General features: G+C 40.5%; 1 protein-coding gene across 5 annotated transcripts in view; it reads left to right on the plus strand.

The window, feature by feature from the left end:
* The window catches only part of LOC102910455 (splicing factor U2AF 35 kDa subunit-like), a 67,915-nt gene that overhangs the window by 38,569 nt on the left and 17,121 nt on the right, over positions 1-12,225 (plus strand). The window lies entirely within an intron of this gene.

Consider the following 12,225-nt stretch of genomic DNA (forward strand, 5'->3'; position numbering starts at 1 on the left):
ATAATGTAAGAAACAATAGCAAAGATAAGGATGATCCGTGTACCATGTAGCTGTCCAGTCAGTGAGCCCTGTCTGCCCTCCTCGCTCACCCTGTGATCTGGAATGCTGTGAATGGCAGGACTCTCAGTTCCCAGTACTGCTTATCTGTGAGAGGCACAAGTGATTCCTGGAGTGTCACAGTCACTGCCGTAATCACTTTTGATGTTTGTCTCAAACCTTTAAAAAATGTCCCCTCCAGAGCCCTGCTGTGGGACTAGGGCAGCAAAGCTTCTCCTAACCACTCTGCCAGACTCACACAGAGCTGTGGTGTAAGATAATGAATGGAAGAGTGGGGTCATCTGAGGACAGCAGCATGGTCCAGGAGGGACAGCCTCAGAGTGTGCAGTTAACACCATGAAAATTACTCTGTCCTCTCCAGAGATGATGCTCCTGTAGATGTTCCCCTGAGGCCCCCTCCTCCCCTCCCCCTCCTTCCCCTCTCTCCCCCTCTCCTCCCTCTCTCTCCCCTCTCCTAGCTTCCCCCTTTCCTCCTGTGGTTCTCTCCTAAGTCACTCAATACTCTCCCCCTGCCCTTCTTCATTCAGGAAGTTACCTTACTCCTTCCAAACAAGAGGTGCATTCTTAACATCATATCAGCTCCAGTTCCTCTGTGTAGTTATTGTGGCTTCCCTGGGCCAAGCCCAATGCTAGGTTAGGAAGAATAGGCAGGACTCAATTTAATCTCTCCTAAAGAGGAAACGGAAAAGATGGCTTTAAAATGATTTTTAAAAACAAAACAAGCCGGCAGTGGTGGTGCACGTCTTTAATCCCAGCACTCGGGAGGCAGAGCCAGGCGGATCTCTGTGAGTTTGAGGCCAGCCTGGGCTACAGAGTGAGTTCCAGGGAAGGCACAAAGCTACACAGAGAAATCCTGTCTCGAAAAAACAACAACAACAACAACAAATGATGCAAACATTACTTTTATTTTAGATAATAAAGTATGACAGGAAAGAAGTGATTTGTGCCAGCTTGATTCTGCACCTTGTCCACTATTGAGCAGTAGAGCGCACCATTATTGCGTTAAGAAGCATTTGTTTGGCTCTCTGTGCCTGGCCTTTTTTGCAGAAGGAGCCACACTGTCTATAAAAGGCTCTGCAGGATGGATGCTGCCTGCACCAATTAATTTGTGAGTTAGTTTATCTCACCTCAAAATAGTGTGCTCCCCACCTTCCTCCAAGCTAATATGTTTCTCCAGGATTCTCAGTCTTCGGTCAGTTTTCTTTTGCTTATGTATTGCTCCTGTCTTTAATAGAACTGGTTTGTACATTTACACATTTTTAAAATTCAGGGATATAGAGACTTAAGTTTGGTTTTGAGGAATAATAGAAAATTTGACTTTGTGGCAGCTTCTCTATCCATTGGTGGAAAAAGCAATTGGGAGGATTCTCTTTACTGGGAATGAAATACTGAAATTATTGTATTAAATATGTAGGACCAGATTGCCCAGGGACTAGACTTAAAAGAACATCTTCTCCTTGTGTAAGCAAAAGCTATTTGTTCTCACAGCCTTGTCTTTCATGGTATACTGAGCTTGGGAAAGACAAATTATTTACATGAAGAGATCTGCTGGTAGGAAAACCTTTTGGATTCCATCTTGATGCAAACACGAGGCCCAGAACTGAAAATGACTCAAAAGCCTCAGAGTGTAGTTCTGAGCTGTGGCTTTGGGTAATTCTGGGCTGTGGCATTAAATAGTGTAGGAGACTCAGCATCAGGATATCTTTGGGATTTACCTGTATAACAGATTTATTTGCCCAAGGGTTGGTGGAGCTTTAAAAAAAAGAGAGAGAGAGACCCAGTCTATGTTGGTGAACCGATTGAGAACACTGCCATAGCAGACACAGGTAGGCACTCCCTGGCTCATGACCCCAGTGCTGGCATACCAAAGTAGACTCTGAAACAGTGGAAGCTACAGAATGTGGTAGCTCACAGAGGCTTCCTAGTGAGACCTTACACAGGGTCAGAGATTCTGAGCTTTGCTTTACCAAGCAGGGCCACATAATGCAATGATTTTGCCATGGCTGTATTTACCAGGTGTTTGGAAGAGTCTACACTTGGGTGTACAGTGTGCTTTCATCTTGCTAGAGGAATGTCTTTTGCCTCTTCCCTTAGCATATTATAAAAAGCCCTTTCGAATAAACCTCTGGGCCACTGGATGTTGAACCAGGACCCTCCCAAAGCTATCCTATGTCTCTGTATTTCTTATCATCTCTTTCTATCTTTCTACCTAATATTTCCTCATTCTTGTCTCCTCCACCCAAGAACCCTTTGAAAGGTGGGAGCAGGTCAGAGCTGGACTCTGGCATGCTCCCACATATGGTGCCTGAACAGGGACTTGAGAAGTGAGGATAAAAAGAAGTAACACTGCAGGTTAAGGGGGCATGCCCAGAATTAATTAATTAGACACAGTGACATTCTGTTCTGGAGTAAAATTGTAAATATAAAGCAGAGTAGTTAAAGTTAGGCTGTAGCAAGTATCTCTCTCTTTCTCTATTTCTCTGGTTCTCTCTCTCTACTAAGTTAGGTTTAAAGTTGTAAAAATGTTTTGGTGAAGGTTGAGAAATATAGGCTTTAGGTATAGGGATATGATGATGGTTTAATAGAAACTTAGAGTAAAGTAGGTGTTCCCCATCTTGGGACCTGGGATGCAGAAAGCAGCATCCAAACCGAGCAGCTACTTTAGACTTAGAAGTCTAAGAGCCACTTCAGAAGTCCCCACAGCAAGCAGTAGCAATGAGAGCTACAGCTGCCCCAGCTAGGCATGGGCAGCTGAGACCCACGGGGCATCATCCCAGTGTGCAGGTATTAGATGCCTAGAACCAGATTCAATTATTATTTGTCTAGCTTCTGAATTTGGTATCATTCTATTTACTGCTGAAGTCAATCTTTGTAAAAAAAAAAAAAAATCAGTGAAGGTTTACTTTGGGGCCCTGTATAACTTCAGTAAATGACTCAATTTTCTTTCCTACTTCTTTGATTATGTGCCAAACACTCAAGCCTGCCACGTGACATAAAGCCAGGGTCTGGTCATCATATAGAGATTGCCTTTGTACATTAGCATAGTCTCCCTCTCCATGAAGTTGATCTTGGGAGATTCCCCTACCTCTAGCCCTACTTTGTTGTTTAATGGTCTTAGCCTCATCTTTCTACCAGGTCCTCCATTGTAATTGAGGGCCAGGCTCCAAGACTTCTGTAACCAAATCTCTCCAGTCTTGAGAGATAATGCTATTACAAGTTAACCACAAGTTTAATATCTGCTTAACAAAAGGTGAATGCATGCCATATGAGACTATCGCTTCCATGAATCTCCTCAAATCTAACATTTGCACAGGAGTCCATTCAGCTCTTACACAATCTGGGGGATATGTATCAATTGGCAGTTCCTATAAGGTTACTGGATAAAGTAAGTTTGGCTGTCTGGAAGCCTTAGACTGTTTCTCTGTAACCTTATAATTCAATGCTGAGATTGGTTCTCCTTTAAATTCCTTTTTCTGGGTCTGAATATCTCTATGATCTGTTTTAACAAGTTTTTCTAAAACTTTTATCTTGGCACTCATAGTAACCAACTTTTTTAATGATAAAACAAAAGTGATTAAACAAATAAATTTATAATTGACATCATGTAAATCCATCCTATCTAGATTAATTATCCTCTCATTTAATTGCCCCATTTTCAAACTGTCTAGCATATTACCAAACAGAGACCTAACACCTTCCATTGTAATAATGTTTCCCATTTTTTAATAAGAAATGTCTGTTTTTAAAAATTTTTTTAACTAATTCCCCCTTTTAAGAAATCCCAAATGACTCACCAGATCTGCTGACAGTGATGATTCAGATGTCAGTGAAGTGAGACCGCTACCTAGTATGGCAGCATCCCAAGGAAGGGGTCCAGGGAAAGCCACAACCCAGCAGGAGAGGGAAGAAGCCAAAGAGCCAGCTGTCTGCATGGGGAATCATGGGAAAGTGGCTAATTCCTGTGGCTTTTGGAGCCCAAATGCTTGTGGAGTCTGCTGCAGAGAGGCTATAACAAAAGAATCCCAGACTCCCTCAGAGGGCTTGAGGAAGAAAAGGAAACCCTAGCCAGTGGGGTAGTGACTCTAGGTTTGTGTAGCTCTGGCCTGAGCTGGTGGCTGCAAAGCCACAGGCAAGCAGCTTTTTTTGTGAATTCGTGCTCTATAAGTTGGATGCCAAATGTTGCATGAATCCTAATTGGTCTTAATAAAAACCCAGAGCCAATTATTGGGATAAATGCTGAAAGATCAGAGAAACAAGAGCAAACCACAGCCACCAGAGAGTTCTTACCTCTACCAAATCCTTGGGCCAAAAGAGCTGAACTCCTGTTTCTATGAATCCTCAAACTGAATGGTTGAGATCCTTTCTTTACCTACCTTAAATTCCTATCTCAACCTCCCTAGTGATGTGATTAAAGGTGTGAGCCACCACCACCTCCTGGCCTCTATGGTTAACTAGTGACTGGCTCTGCCCTCTGATCTTCAGGCAAGCTTTATTTGTTAGAGTATAAAGAAAATATCACCACAGATATTCCAACTGAGTGAGCACATTCAGGAGCTTCAAGAAGAAAGTCTGAAGTTTTCAAAATTACCCCAAGTAATATACCTGTTTTCCATTTTCATGTGTCCAGCCTCTCACCAGTTTATTGACAGCTTGATAGGATCTAAAATTACCTGGGAGACAAGCTTCCATACATACCTGTGAGGTGTTTCGATTAGGCTCCTTTATGACCCTGCTTGTGAGGAACTTTTTTATTGTTTGTATAAACTCCAAAATTTCAGTATTTTATGAACAAAGGTCACAGGTTTTAGAAATAACACTAAATCAACATTTTGATTAACACATGTGTAATTTCCAACAGAAGTTGAAGAGGTCCAGCGAAGCATTAACACTGTAAGTACACTTTGCACAGAGATGGTTGTGACAACTTGCTGTGAGAATGAGCTTTGTCTTACCTTGAAAACATGTTTATAAATAGTAAGGGTGGGGTGTCTGTGTATATGTCCTGTATCTGTGATGGATTATCTTGGTGAGGTTTCTCTCCTAGTTAAGCTTCCACTGTCAACTTGACACAGTCCAAGATTATCTGAAGGAGTCTTGATTGGGGAATTGCCTAGATCAGAGTGGCCTGTGGGCATGTCCTTAAGGATATTTTCTTTATTTGCCACCTGATGAAGTGGGGGTGGAGAGCAACTAGTCCACTGTGGGCAGTGCCGTCTTTAGGGAGGTAGATGGACCTGGGATATTACAAAAAGGTAGCTGAATGCTGTGGGATGTCTTTCTGTATGCTGTCAATATGTGTGGCTCCCATTGGATAATAAATAAAGCTAGTTTGGCCTATGGCAAGAAAGCTTACAGCTAGGCAGGAAATCCAAGAAGAGCTACAGAGAGAAGAAAGGCAGAATCAGGAGAGATTCGAGCCCACCACTGGAGGAGCAACAAGATGTCAGCAGACTGGTAGCGCCACGGCCATGTAGTAATATATAGATTAATAGGAATGGGTTAATTTAAGATGAAAGAGCTAGCTAGCAAGAAGCTGAGACCATAAGCCATACAGTTAGTAATTAATATAAGCCTCTGAGTGATTATTTATAAGTGGCTGCAGGACCACAGGTGGGAGAGATTTATCCCAAATGCGGGGGCAAGTACAACCAGAGAAACTTTCAGCTATAGCTGAAGGCTAAGCTTAGTGATACACATCTGTAATCCCAGCACTTGAGAGCCAGAAGCAGGAAGACATCTGTGAGTTCAAAGCCAGTGTGATAGATATCAGACTTCACAGCGAGAGGAGAGAGAGATTACAGTGAGCCTGGGAACAAGCCAGTAAGCACTGTTCCTCTGTGATCTTTGCTTCAGTACCTCCAGATCTGTCACTGACTTCCCTCAGTGATAGACTTTAAGATGTAAGATTAATTAAACCCTACCTTCCCACAAGTGGTTTTGGTAACAGTGTTTATCACAACAAAGAAAATCAAACCAGAACAGTATCCTACCTTTCCTATGAGAAATTAGCTTTATTGGGTTAATTGAGGTGGAGACCTGTACCATTTTTGGTGGCACCATTCTCTGGGCTGATCACATATATCTATGATATATATCCCACATATAAGAGAAGGGGGGGTGAACACAGTATTTGTTACTCTCTTCTAACTGTGAACACAATATGACCAACTACTTCAAGCCCCTGCTGCCTTGACTTCCCTGCTGTGATGGACAGTATCTTAATCTGTAAGGAAAACAAAACAAACAAACAAAAAACAAACAAATAAAACCTAAAACCCTTTCTTCCCTAAGGTGCTTTTGCCAGGGCATTTTGTCACAGCAATAGGAATAGTAACTGAGACAAGTCTAAGTGAATCCATCTGCTTTTGAAAACCTCTGCCTTGGTGATGCTAGTTGACCATTGGTGTTTTTCTTCTTTATTACTTTTCCACCTCATAGAGCAATCCTGTTCCTACAGAATTGATGCTTGTAAGTCAGAGTTAACTTTTAAAAATGTAAGTCAATTTTGCTACTTTACTGCTTTAAAATTAATTCATAATAAAATCTCCAAATGACCTAAGAGGCCCCACAAGCTTTAATCTTTCCAGTTCCATTAACTAAGATTGTTTTCTGCTTCTGAAACAAGGAGGGCCATTCCCACCTAAGAGCCACCACACTAGTTATTACCTATGCCTGCAGTGCACTTCTTCTGACTTCTCTTTCCTCAGGGGATCCTCAGGCCTTCCCCCACCACATCATAATATTTATACATAATATTCATACAACACTTGCTTCCCATTCCTCCCAGGTCCATCCTTCCCCCAAAAGACACCCACCGCAAACCCACCAAGTCCAATCTGTGTTGCCCATGAACTAACTCATTGTAGCATGGTCAAATTCCTAGTGGCCAGCCCCTTAAAGAAAATGGAGGCCTTCCCCATCCCACCCTGCCAGAAGCCATCAACTGTGAAAAGCTACCTTTCAGTACCATTATCATAGTTTTTAAGGACTCAGAGATGCTTTTGTAATATATCAAGATAAGGCAGCCACTTGTGTAGGATTTTTTCTGGTTAGTATTGACTAAAATAGTCACATTTTCTGTGGTTTCAGTTGTCTGTGATAAACTGTGGTTCAAAAACTATTAGGTAAGATGTTGGAGGAAGAAAGCAATGAAATCCTGTATCATTTTAGTCTGTTTTACCCAAGATATGAAACATCCCACGGCCCAGTGTGGCCCAGTGTATCCATGCAGTATATGCCACCTGCCTGTTGATTATTCAGTAGCCATCTCAGTTATCAGATCAACTATTGTAGTATCACAGGCTTGTGTTCAGATGGGGGTGCTGACTAGCATGTATAAAGTACCTCATTTGATACCTAATGTCAAAAAAGAGAAAAACAAAACAAAAACAGAACCACAAAGGAGGCAGTGCTTGTGTTCAAAATAATCCTTTTTTTTCCCCTTAATGATCGCAAAGATAGTAATCATGGCAATTTTATTATAGTATATTATTGTACTTATTATATTTTAGTATTGCTTTAATTAATCTCATATTATGCCTAATTTAAAAATGAGAGGTTTTTTTTTAATTGGTTTGTATGTATGTAAAGGGTCTAGGATACCCAAAGTTTCAAGTTTCAGCCTGGGACCTGGGAACATATCCCCAGTAGATAATGGAGAATTATTATGCCATCCAGTATTTTCTTAGTTACTTTTATTTAACTAGCTATCTTTCTATGGTCTTTCTAATCTATGATAACTAGCAGTTTTTAATCTAATTTAAGGGTGGAGGAAGAGTAGTGACAGAGGACTGTGTAGCTGTGAATTTCTTCCTGTTAAGTTTTTCCCCAGGATGAAGCTGCAGTTTTTATAGGGGTATGGGTGTTGAATGGATCCTCAGGTCCTGGAAGAAAACCTAGTACATAACAGTCATCTGTTGAATGTTAAATGAATGAGAAATCTGAAATGAATAATTGGAAAAGTGCAGGAGATATGCTTGCATGCATTTCCTAAGGGTATGAAAGAATTCCACCTCACCTGTGATGCAGAAATGTTTTCAATACTTCAGTGTTCTCTGGAGGCAGCCAGTGTGCGAATACTTGTTCAGTGGGTCCTTTAATGAAGCAGTCTTCTGTAAAGGGACATTTCCTGTCCCAACTGCCCAGTCCCAAACAAACAGCTCAGAGGTTAAATGCGAATTATAAATGCTCAGGCAGTAGATCAGGCTTACTAACTAGGTCTTACACTTAAATTAACCCATAGTTCTCATCTGTGTGGCTTGGTACCTTCTCTTGTACAACATTCTCATCTTGCTTCCTCCACATCTGACTCCTGACTCTGCCCTTCTCCTTCCCATCATCCTTAGTTTGGATGCCCCACCTATCCTTCCTGCCTGGCTACTGGCCAATCAGCATTTTATTAAAGCAGTTCATGTGACAAATCTTTACAATGTACAAGAGGATTATTCCACAGCAGCCTTCTGAATTATACTGTACTATTTCCACTTTTGAGATGGGCAAACAGGCACAAAAATATTACATAAATGCTATTTAAGTCCAAGAAGCAGAATCTCTGATCACTTGATGCTTTATAGTAAAGCATTAATGTTATTCCAGACCAGTGATACATGCTTGTTACATTTAAATGTTTCCAGCAGAGGTTCTTTGCATTTTGGAACAGTAGCAATAATGTTAAAACAAGGGAGCTGGAGAGATGGCTCAGAGGTTAAAAGCACTGGCTATTCTTCCAGAAGTCCTGAGTTCAATTCCCAGCAAACACATGGTGGCTCACAACCATCTGTAATGAGTTCTGGTGCCCTCTTCTGGCTTGCAGGCATACATGCAAGCAGAACACTATATACATAATAAATAAATCTTTATAAAAATAATACTAAAACAAATTACAGAACAATCCTTTCTTCCTCTTTTCTTATTCAGAGGAAAGTTTTATTTTGTTAGATTTCTTTTTTTTTTGTAGAAATGGTTAACAGTAAATAACCAGATTATAAATGATGAAATATAAGAGCAAGCATGCTAGTGTTCCAGAATATATAGATAGTAATATAGAATGTTTTCCAACTTGGAGAAATGGAGAGATAGAGAAACATAAGCTCTTACTAAAGAACTTGTAAGAGAGACAGTTGTAACTAATGTATAATCTCTCAGAGAAAAAAAACCACCTCAGATATTTCCTTTGGGAACTGGGTTTTTGTGCATGTTTCAATCACTCCACCAACTGAGCTTACATCCTCAGCCATGAATAACACTCTTCTTCTGCTAATTATTATTTCTTTAGTGCATACCCAGAATAAAATGATGCTGGGACATATGACAAATATTTTATGAGTGGGTATCAATCTGAGGCTTCATGAGACATCAGAATTTTCCAGTAATAATTTTCTTTATAAATCTGGGGTTCAGGGTAAAATCTCAGTTTGAGGTGAAAGTTGGGATACATCACACCCCATTTGGAGTTACAAGTTTTCCCTAACTTCATGGGGTGCCTGGCTTTCAGGACATCTGCTTTGGAAGGTATCTCCCACCTCCCGCTTTAAGAAGACCTGGCATTTGTGTCTTTGTGGTTCCATGGCAGGCAGATGGAGATTGGTTCTAAACCGACCTGCTGAGCCTGGGTATGAGGCTTTCAGACATGAAATCTTGATTAACAGTAAATGTTAATTGAAACAGTGAATTATTAACGTGCTTTTCCATAAATTATAAATGCTGCTGTTGGCTATTTTATCCTGGTGACATCATAAAACTTGCCAAGAAATCTCTTGCCTTGTTCAAAGAAAACAGGAAGAGATGGCTACATTTGATGGTGTTTGTGATCTCCTTGTGTTCTGTGTCCAAACCTGACTGAGGATTATGCTATCTTTTCTTCTAGAATCCTACATCACCTCAGCCAAATAAACAAGTCATCTTTCTCATAGATACAGAACACTGTCAAGTGATCTCATCCAGAATCCTCAATTCAGTTTACATCAATAGCTGATGACTCCAAACTTTCACCTCAAATTCAGATTTTTACCCTGAACTACAGATTTATAAACATAATTAGTTTACTGAGAAATTCTATCTGATGTCTCATGGAGCCTCAGATAACAATACTTTTACAACAATTTAGCCTCACTAAACAAATACTTGTCAAGTAACCACCATATGTCCCAACATCATTTAATTCAGGTAGGCACTAAGTAAATAATCGCAGGATTATAGAGTTCTTTTGTGGCTGAGGATGTAAGCTCAGTTAGTGGACGGCTTGAAACATGCACAAAGCTCCAGGTTCTGTACACAGCATTCCATAATAAACTGGCCATGATAGTGAGCATTCAACTCTTTTGACTGCCTATAATCACAGAATTCAGGAGGCAGGAGTATCAGAAGTTCAAGATTATCCTCAGCTACAAAATGGATTCGATGCCACCTGGGGCTCCGTGAGACAGTGTCTCAAATCAAACTTTGTAGAATGATAGGAGGAATGCAATGTATACGAGTTGACCAAAATTGTGCCTCTTTAATCATAAAAGCTAAGAAAAAATACGTCATCACCAACTCACTCTTACCCTTGTGAATTACTGGATTCATACATGAGGACAAAAATAATTGTAAAATGAGTTACTGCTATGAAATAACAAATGCTCTAACTGAAATACTAGGCATATAGGCCCAAACAAGTAACAAGTTCAAGGTATATAAGAAAACCATACTAGACAGTAGGACAGCAGATGGGAGAATATTAAAGATTTGGACTCCTTGGAAGAACTTCATAGAAGTGATAGGGAAGGCACTCAGTTATGAAGAACAGAGAGGTCATGAAACTCAGAGAAAATTGGATTCCACTCAAATAAGAAGATAGAGTGGGAATTTCATAAAGGAAAATGACAAGGGGGAAGCATGGAGGTGGACATGTGGCTGACAAGGGGAATAGGTTCTTTAAAGAGAGTATAAGCAAAGTCGGGCAGTGGTGGCACACATCTTTAAACCCAGCACTCAGAAGGCAGAGCCAGGTGTTTCTTTGTGAGTTTGAGGCCAGCCTGGTCTACAGAGTGAGATCCAGAACAGGCACCAAAACTACACAGAGAAACTCTGTCTTGAAAAACCAAAAAAAGAAAAAAAAAGAGTATAAACAGCAGCTGTTTGGTTTGGCAAAGGTAGCAATGGACTTTATAGGTGATCTTGGATGTCAGAGTGAGGGTGTGTACTCAAGTCTGTTGTGGAAGTGGGAGCAGAAGATTTTTAGGAAGTATAATTTTCAGAAATTATTACTAATGACATTCAGTGGGGAAAACAGGAGCATATTCCAGGCCTCTGTCTAGCAGCAACAGTTTTCCTCTTGGATTGAGAAACTATTCTCTACAAGGATAGTTTTTACTTTATTTGAACTCTTGTGATCAAATTGGACTTAGGAAAATCCCCAAATACATAACTCTGGGGTTTGGGCATAAACAAGAATAGACTGTGGTTTGTTGGCACAATTCTCATTGAAGAAATAGCTGAGTTAGATAGTTAATACTAATACCCAAGGCCATAATCTAGCTTTTTAAGGTTTGTGCACATACTGCTCAGGAAACATGGAGTGTGGCAAGCCAATTAATAGGCTAATAATGCCCCAGATTTTCCTTTGAATTCAGTAGTAACTCCCATGGGAGATTGTAAAGAAGCTGTTCATTACAAAAATATCTTTTGGTACTGTCTGTCTAAGCATTTGAGATCAGGACATGTCAAACATTGTTGCTTCCTTTTTCCAGCCTCTGATGAAAGAACACACATCAAAATGTAGTCTAAAAGGCACCATAGCTAGTAACCCAGACTGGTTCACTCGGCTTCCTTTTCTTTCTTTCCTGGAGCCTTGCTATTTGACAAAGACCGAAAGATCTCAAACTAAGATTTCCTACTGTCTCTTTCAGCTAGGAATTTGAATATAAATTCGGGTCTACTTATTGGATACACTCACAAGTAATTCCTAAGGACAAATTATTCTGCTCCTGATTACTTACCATTGGAAAACATGACCCAGAGAGTAGTGGTTACTCTGCTGCTGCAGCCCCAGGCCTGTTCACCAGTACTCTGAGTGTAGAGAGGCCATTTCAGCAGAAGTGACCAACTTTCCAACCCTGACTTTTTAACTGAACTGAATCACAGCTATGGAGTATGCTCTTGTTCTAAGATGGTCAGTTCCATAGTTTT

The sequence above is a fragment of the Peromyscus maniculatus genome, chromosome 1 (genome assembly GCF_049852395.1).
Source record: "Peromyscus maniculatus bairdii isolate BWxNUB_F1_BW_parent chromosome 1, HU_Pman_BW_mat_3.1, whole genome shotgun sequence".
NCBI classification, from domain to species: Eukaryota; Metazoa; Chordata; class Mammalia; order Rodentia; family Cricetidae; genus Peromyscus; species Peromyscus maniculatus.